The following is a 12,518-nucleotide window of genomic DNA, read 5'->3' on the forward strand; positions in this document are numbered from 1 at the left end:
CGTTCGAATGTCTAACGGTCCAACTTGGATTTTCGAAGATCGCCGAATCCGAGGGACGATAAATAATAATAATAATAATAATAATGGTAATAAATAATAATGTTAATAATAATAATAATGATATGATGATTATAACGATAATTATTATAGATAGGTAAATAGAAACACAGGTCTCCTCTCGAAAATCGGAACTTCCTGATATTACTTACATATTTCGGTCGATCCAAATGTGGGAATCTCGTCGTCGTCGGAGCAAGCAGCGCGGTAGGTGGGGTGAAATTCTGGATTTTCCACCGCCGCCGGCGGTCGAAAAATGTGCGACGCGGGAGATCGCCAGTCCGTCTAGTAGTCTCTCTTGTCGTTAGAGCGTGACGTGGTGGTTGTTGTGGGATTTCCCGTTAGTTCGGTCCGACGTCGGTCGTCAGAGGGTAAGTGCATACGGAAACGAAACGCATCGCGTTTTGATGTTCATATTCGTGCATCGGAATGTTAAAAGCAATATATTTTACACCAACGATCACACCTAAACACCACGGCAACGGCCATACCACGTTGAAAAGCACCGGTTCTCGTCCGATCACCGAAGTTAAGCAACGTCGGGCGCGGTCAGTACTTGGATGGGTGACCGCTTGGGAACACCGCGTGCCGTTGCCCCCCAACACTTTTTGTTTTTTTTTGAAATCCATAGCAACCACCGAACCGATTTGTTTTTCGTGCAGGTATTCGGAAACATGCACAGACCCGTATCATGTAGATTCATAGCTTTAAGTACTAGATAATTAAGAAAACAATTTTTTTTGTCGATTAATTGTAAACAATTGCAGAATAAAAACTCGTCAAACGGTAAAGGTTGTCGTTCGATCACCGAAGGTAAGCCACGCGGGCAGCGGTCAGCACTTGGACGGGTGACCGGTTCATTATATTCCTTCCGTGAGTTTAACAAAGATAACATATGCAAATGTCGTAAGTGCGACGAGGAAGACGGCGATCTTTTAATGTAAAAAAAATATATATTAGGTTACGCGTACATGCCACTTTGACTGCTGCTTTATTTTTTTGGTTTTTAAATAATTAGAGATCTGAATTCAACATATCAGTTCTATGTTATAATGGACAGACAATGTTGTATTCTTGGCCCCTAACACGTTAAGACCAACATAAAAACTAGAATAACTTACCATTCGTTAAACGTTAAACAATTTCGAACCACGTTTTTTTGAGCTCGAACAAACTCATAACACAACACTCATTTATTAGTCACTGGACCATTGTAAAACGAGAAGAGAGAAAAACCATGCGAAACTATTTTTAAAACGAAGAGAATAAAGGTTTTAAATGGTAGGGCTGTATGACAGACTTGTCAATTATCGTGGGGGGTACGGCTGAGATTTATGACGAAATCGAGCGGCGCCGGCGGTCGGTCACTTTCACGAAAGAGGTCTAAACACGGGTCGTTTACGATACCCTCTGGTTACTAGAAAAGTTCTAGACAGATGTTTGTCGGCTTTTCGAGGTATTTATTTGTGAGTCCAAAGACTCAATGGAGTAATATCGGACTGAAATTCCAAGATTTTGCTGTGTAATCCAAAAAACTATGTTCCTCGTAACATTTAACGATGTGTTAATTCAACTATTATTTTAATTTTTCGTATACGTATTTATACTAAAAAGTACAGCGCTTCCAACAGTGAATTGTGAATTGAAAATGTTTCAAAGAAAGATCGATAGTTTTGAAAAAAATTACATATTAATAAATTTAGATAGATTTAGAAGTATACATTGCACTTACTTTTCAAAATTATTGTACTTCTGATTTGGTTGAAATAACATAATATGTAGCAGTCATAGTCTTGTGTACATTGCAGTCGCGGCTGGTGTTGGGTAAAACCTTTATTTTTTAGGGGGTCATTACCCAAATGACCTCATGGACCAGCCGTTCCTGTTAGGTTTTATATATCAAATTGATTCGTCTGTCTTTTTCATCATGCCTTCGAAAAGCGAGCTCCTGTTTCGCCAAAGTAACTGTGACGTCAATTAAATACGATAATAAAATTCGGTTTTTCCGAACTTATTGTGAGTGAGAGCAGTGAGAGCATCTTCTTTTCGTATCCCACCTCCACCCGGCGGCAGTAGTGCAGTGCTTATCAACATAATTACCGGCGTCTCGCCTCCACATTTTGACTTTTTTGTGTTTTATGTGTTCTCTAAGTCCAAAATTTTTAAATTTTTAAAAAGAGATTGCGGTACTATTCCTGTTGCTGAAATTATAATAATATATTTATTAATTTTTGTATTATATGTCTGTGTTATATTGTGTGAATTTGGAACAGCTATATCTAAAAGATATGCTTGCTTTTGTTGTTTATTTAAAATAATAATGTCTGGTCTGTTATGCTGAATGTGAATGTCAGTTAAAACTGTGCGATCAAAATATAATTTGTAATTGTCATTTTCTAAACAACTTTCTGGTTTATAAATGTAATGTGGTTGTGTATCCTTTAATAAATTGAATTTAACTGCTAAATTCATGTGTATAATTTTTGCGAATATATCATGACGTTTTTTATATTCGCTGTGAGCCAAAACGGTGCAAGATCTTGTATTGCAAATATAAAACCCTCAGCTCTTTAAAATATCTCCCATGTAAAGACTTTTGTTTTATATTTGCTATAGTGTCATATCACGAGCTCTATTGAGAAAATAATTTTTTAGTGAAGCAATTTGATTGTGTTGTAGAATTTCTAGATTTGAAAAACCCCTACCACCATTTTCGCGTGGTAAATTAAATCTTTCAACAGCAGATTTGGGGTGATGTTTACAAAATTTTGTAAAGAGAACTCTAGTTTGAATATTTATATTCTTTAAATTAGTTTTGGACCATTTTATAACACCAAAAGAATAGATTTAATTTGATTTGATTGATTAATACCTAAATATTTATAAAATTCTCCTTTATTTAAATTTTTAATGATTTCTCCTTCTTTAGTTATATATTCTAAATTTTCGTAATGACCACGACATATTGATTGATTTTCAGTTATTGTTAAGTTTGTAGCGTTACGAAACGCCACAATGGCGATTGGCCGGAGTAGGAGGCCACGAGGTCCTACTTATGCTCGCGGGGCTGATAGATCGCAGTTCGAAGACCCGGAACTAGCAGTTAACGCACGGCATTTGGTGACGCGACGCGCCCACCCTGCCTTCAAGTTTTTTACGTCGCTCATTCCGGAAGCGGAAAGTTTCAATTTAGAGTCATTTGTGCCAGCCACCACGGGGGGGCTGGAAGAACACATGTTACCCCCGCAAATGTCAGGCTGAGGTGGCCTCACGCCTCTAGGTTGGCGAGCTGCAACCTATCTTTCAGAACCCCACTTTCACTTTCTCTTTCTCTTCACTTTCTCTTCTTCTCTTCTCAGCGATAGGTGACCGTACGGCAATGTTGGGTCCCTTTTCCTCTTTAGTAACTTGCCGGAAAGTCATCTCCTTCTTTTCAACCCCATCTTTCTTCCTGTCCTTTTTTTGACCTGCGAGTTACGGCAATTAACATCAGGATAGACGTGCACGACTTACCGACACAATACCGTCCAAAATCTGAATTCTCCCGCTCGGTATAATTTCGAGGTAAACAAACCGACGCCATGACGGTCCACCTGTCATGACACGCGCACGTGTAGTACCACCGGAAATGCACATTTTTGATTGCGCAGTACCACGCAAGCGCAGCCCGCCTTATAGCACAACTGAATAAGGTCGAGAATCGCGCGCGTGACGATTTTCGCGATTTATGGGACTGCGGTACCGAGATTAAAAACGCGGAAGTCGGACACTTCGTCGAGAGCCGTCGAAGCGACGCCAGCGAAGCGCCTTTTAGAGTTCGTGGTCGAGTGACCCCTCGCACTATAGAGGTAATTATCGTTCAATTTTGAATTCATTTCACTAAGACCATGTATTAGGGGTGGTTCGATCCAGTTTAGAGTCAATCCCGTTTGGATGAATTGATCCAGTACCGTATCGCAACTTTAGAGTACCGAAAATTTTTGAGTAAAGGAGTGCCGGAAGGACTTCGATTTAGCGCCAAGAGCCCCCTTTTTCGCTGAAAGGGATCGTTCGCAGGGCGATTCGTTCGCAGGGCGATTCGTTCGCAGGGCGATTCGTAGCCAGATCGTTCGAAGAGGCGATCATTTTTTGGAACATCGTTCGCAGAGGCGATCATTTTTTTGGGGAACATCGTTCGCAGAGGCGATCGTTTATTTTGAGCACCGTATCGCCAAGGTCACACCGCAAGTCAAAAGGACGCGATTCGAGGAGACAACAGACCCGTCATAAAGCTAAGTCGCCATATTTTTTTACCGCGGCATTGCAAAATTTAGGAACGCCTCGAATTTCTCGCTTCTCGCTTTCATAATTTTTGTATGTTCACTAATTTTTTTGAAACTTTGCAAATGTTTAGAATTTTTTTGTAAGAACCTTTTCATTCAATTTCCAATGTCAATTTAAAAGAAATTTCAGTCAAATTTAACGTTTCGGAACTTCACCGATTTAAACTTTCCTATCAGGATCAATTTTAATTTTTTTGTCAAGGTGACACCCCAATCTTGACCTTGGGTCTCATTAAGTTTACATTTAATAATTAGCTCGATCAGAAGGAAGTCTAAGTTCGGGAGGTTTCTCATCCGGAATCAAAACATCTTTTATTTCGTCGAAGAATATCATGTTTAGTTTAAGATTCGGTCACATGTGAAAGAAAAGCTTTTCTGGTTACGACCAAAGTAGATATTAAGGCCACCTAAAAGTACTGGTTCCGCATCTTTCAATTTTCATCTAGTAGTTACAAGCGAACCATTATCGCATTCGTGTGAACCAGTACCGAACCACCAAATACTGTTCTGTGGATAATTTTGCAGTAACCGAATAAACCAAAATTTGTTTAACGATCTAAAAGCGTTTGCTTTTAACTACCTTCGACGAGTAAGATCAGAGCACTTGTCCCGGCAGCTGGACAAGCAACAACCAGCTCAAGACAATAGCTGCCTGGCGCCCATTTTTTAAAAATCCGAACCCACGCCCTCTGCCCCGAAAAACCCCCTGGGAGCCCGGAGCTGTCACTGGCCAACTTTTGGTCACACAAATTTTGACGCCCAGAACGTGGGGCTCGATTTTTTGGAGCAACCACAATTTTTCGTTTATCGTTCATCTTCATTGAGGCTCAGTCACTTTTTTCAATCGGAGCAAAGGGAGTTGGTAAAGGTTTATTGAAAGTTGAATTTTTTGATTGTGTGTTAATGAGAAGCGGAAATTTAGCGGCGAATTCATTGTTTGAGTAGCGGTCTTATCTTGTACCCTCGACGACAAAAACCTTTTCTCGGAATCGACTATCGTGTTGCGCGCTGTTTTTTGGTAGTGTTTTGACCGGCGTTTTTATTGCGTTACCGACCCGTGGAATCGCGGTGAGTCTTCGTCAAAATGGACGAACAATTCAAGGTCAAGCATTTACTAGCTGACGAGCTGACGTATGAATTGCGTATACGCGGCATCACGACTAGCCGAAACCAGGACGATAAGAGGAAACTGTTAGCGAGAGCTCTGTCCAAAGAACTAGGTCGACCGGACGAATACTTTCTGTCACTTCATGACGCAGAGTATGATCACGACACCGAGGTCCAGGCCATTGAGGACACCCTTGAGAGCATACGCACGATTTTGACAGAATTTGAAGGAACGGCGGAAGACATGATCTTCAAACGGTTGAAGACCCGTCTAACGCACCTTTCATTTCGCATTCGGCGAATGAGACGCGAGCGAGATGCGGAGTATAGAAATGAGGCGTACGCGACATGTTTGTTGCTCGAAGCTGATCTTCACGACAAGGCAGCAGAAGCGAGCCCGGTTACGGTGGAAGCACCACCAGTCGTCGCGACTACTCCCATTTACGTGCACCCTCACGCGAGATCTCCGGAACCGAAACTAGTGCCAATTCACACCTGGGGCGTATCTTTCAACGGGGAGGAAAATGGAATGACGGTGAACCAGTTCTTGGAACGGGTAGAGGAACTGTCGGTAGCGCGAAACGCAACCAACAGGGACCTTTTTAACGCGGCCATTGATCTCTTTAGCGGCAAAGCGCTGATTTGGTATCGTTCTGTTCGGAGCAGATTGAGCGATTGGGACGAAGTGGTTCAGTTGTTGAAACAGGAATTTCTTCCACCGGATTTCGATGAATTGTTGTGGGACGAAATCAAGGGCAGGCTTCAGGGCAAAAGCGAGTCGATAACCATTTACGTTGCGGTTATGGAGACGCTTTTTGCTAGACTTAGTCGACCACCGGCGGAGATAACCAAGGTAAAGACGATTCGGAGGAATTTGCTTCCATGTTACCTTAACCAGCTTAGCATCACCGAAGTTGTCACCGTACCGGAGTTGATTAAGTTGTGCAAAAAAGTGGAGGAGTTATCGGCTTTGCGGCAGAAACATCGCGCTGCACCCAAGTCATCTTGCGTGTTGGAGCCAGAGTTGGCATATGTTCGGGCGAGCGAACCCGCGAAAGCGAGTCCACGCGCCATCGTCGTGAAGGAACCTTCAGGCAATTCAGCCAGACGGAGTGAACCCGCGAGTTCGTCCTCCAGGTCGTTCAAGTGCTGGAATTGTCAACAGCCGAATCATTCGTTCATGAACTGTCGACTGAAAAGAAAGCAGTTTTGCTACCGTTGTGGGGAGCCAGACGTCACCTTGGCGACCTGCAAAAAGTGTAATCCGTCGGGAAACGCGCAGTAGGGACGCGGCAGACTTGCGGCCGTGCTACGTTCCTAAAACATCCCAAGGCCGATGTAAACGCATCGATCATCGCGAAACGTACGGACACCCAGTGGAACGCTTGGTTAGACGAAGTCAAAGAGTTTTGCAAGCCTTCTCGGGCAAATTCCGCTTCCATTTTCGTCAGCAAAACCAATGACAATAGGCCATTTATCAGACTGCGTCTAAACAATAAGGAAACTGAAGGACTCGTGGATTCCGGTTCGAATTGCACTATAGTTGGTGGAAAAGGAGCCGATTTAATTCATTTTCGCGCGGGTGGAAAAACTTTCCCATCTCGGCTAAAAACCATCAGAACTGCCGACGGAAAACAACATCCGGTAACCAAAGCTATCGAACTAGAAGCAGTGTTAGACTCGTCGAGACGGCGAATTCGTGTCTACTACGTGCCAGATCTTCAGCATAGCGTCATATTAGGGTGCGACTTTTGTAGATTATTCGGACTCAAGATAGATTTCGCGGGTCACAAAATTGAAGTTGCGTCGGATATCGTAAGAGTACCAGAATGTGACGCGGTGACGGAGTGTGGCGCGGATCGGCATGAGATCACCGAGATCATCCGGAAAAATTTAGATTTGTTGAGCAACGACGGAAAGTTAGGGAGGACACACAAAATGACAGTCACAATCGACACGGGAGAAGCATTACCGATCAAACAACGTCCGTATTGGTGGTCTCCGTACATGCTTGCGGAAGTCAACAAAGAAATTGACCGCATGCTCGAGAACAATGTCATATCGCCTTCTGACAGTCCGTGGTCTTCTCCAATTTTGTTAGTAAAGAAATCTTCCGGTGAATACCGACTTTGCTTTGACGGTCGCAGGCTCAATGCCGTGACAAAACGTGACAGTTACCCATTACCGCGTGTCGACAGGATTCTCAGTATGTTGCGAGGAGCAAAGTACATCAGTTCGATCGATCTCAAGAACGCTTTTTGGCAAATCCCGTTAGATTCAGAGTCTAGACCGAAGACAGCTTTTGCGATTCCCGGCAGAGGTCTTTTTCATTTTAACGTATTACCGTTCGGACTGACAAACGCAGCCCAGAGGCAGCAGTGTCTCATGGACAGAATTTTCGGACCTGAACTAGAACCTCACGTCTTTGTTTACCTGGACGATCTAATCATTATCGCCCCGACATTCGAGAAACACGTACAAGTTTTGAGGGAGGTGATACGACGTCTTCGAGACGCGAAACTCACCGTGAATGCGAAAAAGTGTCAACTTTTCCGCTCAAGTTTGAAATATTTGGGTTTCATTGTCGATGAACATGGTCTAGGTACCGATCCAGACAAAGTAGCGGCCATGGTGAGCTATCCAGTCCCGAAGACTAGTACCGAAATCAAACGTTTCGTAGGCATGTGTTCTTGGTATAGGCGTTTCATCCCTCATTTTTCGACCCTCATGTCCCCGATAAACGCGTTACTTACCGGAAAGCGAAAGCGACAGAAAACGGAGTGGACTCCTGAAGCTCAGGAAGCTTTTCAGAAAATCAAGGATGCACTTGTTTCAGCACCCGTATTGTCAAGTCCTGATTTCTCGAAACCTTTCGTGATCCAAACTGACGCTTCAAACACCGGTCTAGGAGCAGTTTTAACGCAAGATTTAGACGGAGATGAGAGAGTGATCGCGTACGCCAGCCGTTCGCTAACAAAAGCCGAGCGAAATTATAGCGTTACGGAACGAGAATGTTTAGCCGTTTTGTTCGCGTTGGAAAAGTTCAGACCTTACGTTGAGGGCACCCATTTCACGATCGTGACGGACCATTATTCTTTGCTCTGGTTAAACCGAATGAAGGACCCAGCAGGCAAGTTAGCGCGATGGAGTGTCAAGCTCAATCAATTTTCATTCGATTTGGTCCATCGTAAGGGCAAGCTCAATGTAGTACCGGACGCACTATCGAGACTACCTGCAGAAATTGCTGCGGTAGACATTGACAGCTTTCTCGGCGTGAACTTGAATGATTTGGACGAGTCGTACACGCGACTTCGCGACAACATAATCGCCAATCCTCAAAGAAATCCATCATGGAAAGTCGAGAACGGTTTCGTGTATCGATTCGTACCGAACAAAATTGTACTACCCGGCAACGTCCCGGAGTGGAAGCTTTTAGTACCGCGAAATCAAAGAACAAAAATTTTAGAATCATGTCATGATGCACCGACATCAGCTCATTTCGGGTACTACAAGACACTTTCAAGGTTATCCATCAATCACTTTTGGCCGAAAATGCGTCGTTCAGTCATTCGTTACGTTCGAAACTGCAAGGTTTGCAATGAGCAAAAAGCACCGAACACCGCTCGCGCAGGGCTTATGGGAAAAGAAAAAAAGGTTCAGTTTCCGTGGCAAATGATTTCCGTTGATTTGATTGGTCCATTACCGACGTCCACGAAAGGATATTCGTATCTCTTAGTGATCGTAGATTGGTTCACGAAGTACGTTGTACTATTTCCGTTACGAAAAGCTACGAGCTCAAAAGTTACAGAATGTATCGAGAACGGAATTTTCCTTGTGTATGGTGTACCGCAATTCATTTTGGTCGACAACGGCAAGCAGTTTGTCGGAAACGAATTTGTAAAGACTTGCGAGAACTACAAAGTTCAAAAGATCTGGTTCACAGCCAAGTATCACCCTCAGAGCAACCCTGTGGAGCGATACAACCGCACAGTTGGCACTGCCATACGAAGTTACGTCAAAGGCGCTCACAAAAAGTGGGATGCCGAGGTGGCAAAGATCGGGTACGCGATTCGCACAGCGGTCAACGAAGTGACCGGATTCAGTCCAGCATTTCTCAATTTTGGTAGGGTAGTACCCTGTACCGGTGAATTTTACGGCAAAGTAGCGGAAAATCCGGAAACCTTGACGACAGCTGATCGCGAAGATCACGCGAAAAATTTAGAACACCTCAAGACCATCTTGCAGGATGTAACCCAGCACCTTCACAAAGCGCACGAACGCAACGAACGCTCGTACAATCTTCGGAAGCGCGACGCTGAATTTTTTGTAGGCGACAAAGTTTGGAAACGCAACAAAGTACTTTCCAGCGCTGCGAAAGACTTTGCGCAAAAATTAGCGCCACGCTACGTGCTGTGCACGATAACGAGAAAACTATCGAAACTCGCGTACGCTCTCGAAGATGAGAACCGCGCAGATCTAGGTGTTTGGCACATGAAAGATTTGAAAGAATTCAGAGGATCTCTGGCAGAAGCCGAAGAACCGTAGCGAGCTTTGCATTTCACTTTTTCGTACCGTTCAATTTTTCGATAAATTCTTTTGTCCTCTTTTGGAATGTTGACGACAGTAAAATTTTACCGTGGAGTTTGTTCAGGAAAAGTTTATTTAAGAACCCCAAATTATGACATTTAACCGGACTTGACTTACATCATACCGCAGTACTCAAGTACTAATTGACATTGAGATTCAGTTTTCAATCGTTTGATACGCGCAGATATCGACAAGCCATTTTCGTGGCGAAAACCAAAACTTTTCCAGTGATCAAATTTTGACGTTTTTTTTTGTGAAGACTTCATCTTCGTTTTTTTGTAAAAAGTAAAAGGCAACTGAGTTACCTTTTCCTTTTTCTTTTTGAGGAGGGGGGTAGTGTAGCGTTACGAAACGCCACAATGGCGATTGGCCGGAGTAGGAGGCCACGAGGTCCTACTTATGCTCGCGGGGCTGATAGATCGCAGTTCGAAGACCCGGAACTAGCAGTTAACGCACGGCATTTGGTGACGCGACGCGCCCACCCTGCCTTCAAGTTTTTTACGTCGCTCATTCCGGAAGCGGAAAGTTTCAATTTAGAGTCATTTGTGCCAGCCACCACGGGGGGGCTGGAAGAACACATGTTACCCCCGCAAATGTCAGGCTGAGGTGGCCTCACGCCTCTAGGTTGGCGAGCTGCAACCTATCTTTCAGAACCCCACTTTCACTTTCTCTTTCTCTTCACTTTCTCTTCTTCTCTTCTCAGCGATAGGTGACCGTACGGCAATGTTGGGTCCCTTTTCCTCTTTAGTAACTTGCCGGAAAGTCATCTCCTTCTTTTCAACCCCATCTTTCTTCCTGTCCTTTTTTTGACCTGCGAGTTACGGCAATTAACATCAGGATAGACGTGCACGACTTACCGACACAATACCGTCCAAAATCTGAATTCTCCCGCTCGGTATAATTTCGAGGTAAACAAACCGACGCCATGACGGTCCACCTGTCATGACACGCGCACGTGTAGTACCACCGGAAATGCACATTTTTGATTGCGCAGTACCACGCAAGCGCAGCCCGCCTTATAGCACAACTGAATAAGGTCGAGAATCGCGCGCGTGACGATTTTCGCGATTTATGGGACTGCGGTACCGAGATTAAAAACGCGGAAGTCGGACACTTCGTCGAGAGCCGTCGAAGCGACGCCAGCGAAGCGCCTTTTAGAGTTCGTGGTCGAGTGACCCCTCGCACTATAGAGGTAATTATCGTTCAATTTTGAATTCATTTCACTAAGACCATGTATTAGGGGTGGTTCGATCCAGTTTAGAGTCAATCCCGTTTGGATGAATTGATCCAGTACCGTATCGCAACTTTAGAGTACCGAAAATTTTTGAGTAAAGGAGTGCCGGAAGGACTTCGATTTAGCGCCAAGAGCCCCCTTTTTCGCTGAAAGGGATCGTTCGCAGGGCGATTCGTTCGCAGGGCGATTCGTTCGCAGGGCGATTCGTAGCCAGATCGTTCGAAGAGGCGATCATTTTTTGGAACATCGTTCGCAGAGGCGATCATTTTTTTGGGGAACATCGTTCGCAGAGGCGATCGTTTATTTTGAGCACCGTATCGCCAAGGTCACACCGCAAGTCAAAAGGACGCGATTCGAGGAGACAACAGACCCGTCATAAAGCTAAGTCGCCATATTTTTTTACCGCGGCATTGCAAAATTTAGGAACGCCTCGAATTTCTCGCTTCTCGCTTTCATAATTTTTGTATGTTCACTAATTTTTTTGAAACTTTGCAAATGTTTAGAATTTTTTTGTAAGAACCTTTTCATTCAATTTCCAATGTCAATTTAAAAGAAATTTCAGTCAAATTTAACGTTTCGGAACTTCACCGATTTAAACTTTCCTATCAGGATCAATTTTAATTTTTTTGTCAAGGTGACACCCCAATCTTGACCTTGGGTTTCATTAAGTTTACATTTAATAATTAGCTCGATCAGAAGGAAGTCTAAGTTCGGGAGGTTTCTCATCCGGAATCAAAACATCTTTTATTTCGTCGAAGAATATCATGTTTAGTTTAAGATTCGGTCACATGTGAAAGAAAAGCTTTTCTGGTTACGACCAAAGTAGATATTAAGGCCACCTAAAAGTACTGGTTCCGCATCTTTCAATTTTCATCTAGTAGTTACAAGCGAACCATTATCGCATTCGTGTGAACCAGTACCGAACCACCAAATACTGTTCTGTGGATAATTTTGCAGTAACCGAATAAACCAAAATTTGTTTAACGATCTAAAAGCGTTTGCTTTTAACTACCTTCGACGAGTAAGATCAGAGCACTTGTCCCGGCAGCTGGACAAGCAACAACCAGCTCAAGACAATAGCTGCCTGGCGCCCATTTTTTAAAAATCCGAACCCACGCCCTCTGCCCCGAAAAACCCCCTGGGAGCCCGGAGCTGTCACTGGCCAACTTTTGGTCACAAGTTTTATGTCATCCATATAAAGAAGGTGATTT

The 12,518-nt window shown here is 43.8% G+C and overlaps 1 non-coding gene across 1 annotated transcript; it reads left to right on the forward strand.

Annotated features, from left to right (window-relative positions):
• Positions 1 to 534: 534 nt before the first annotated feature.
• On the forward strand, positions 535 to 654 carry LOC138140732 (5S ribosomal RNA). The gene has a single exon (XR_011162728.1). It is a non-coding gene; the product is annotated as a 5S ribosomal RNA (ribosomal RNA).
• Positions 655 to 12,518: the final 11,864 nt, after the last annotated feature.

Source organism: Tenebrio molitor, unplaced genomic scaffold (assembly GCF_963966145.1).
Source record: "Tenebrio molitor unplaced genomic scaffold, icTenMoli1.1 SCAFFOLD_183, whole genome shotgun sequence".
In the NCBI taxonomy this organism is placed as follows: Eukaryota; Metazoa; Arthropoda; class Insecta; order Coleoptera; family Tenebrionidae; genus Tenebrio; species Tenebrio molitor.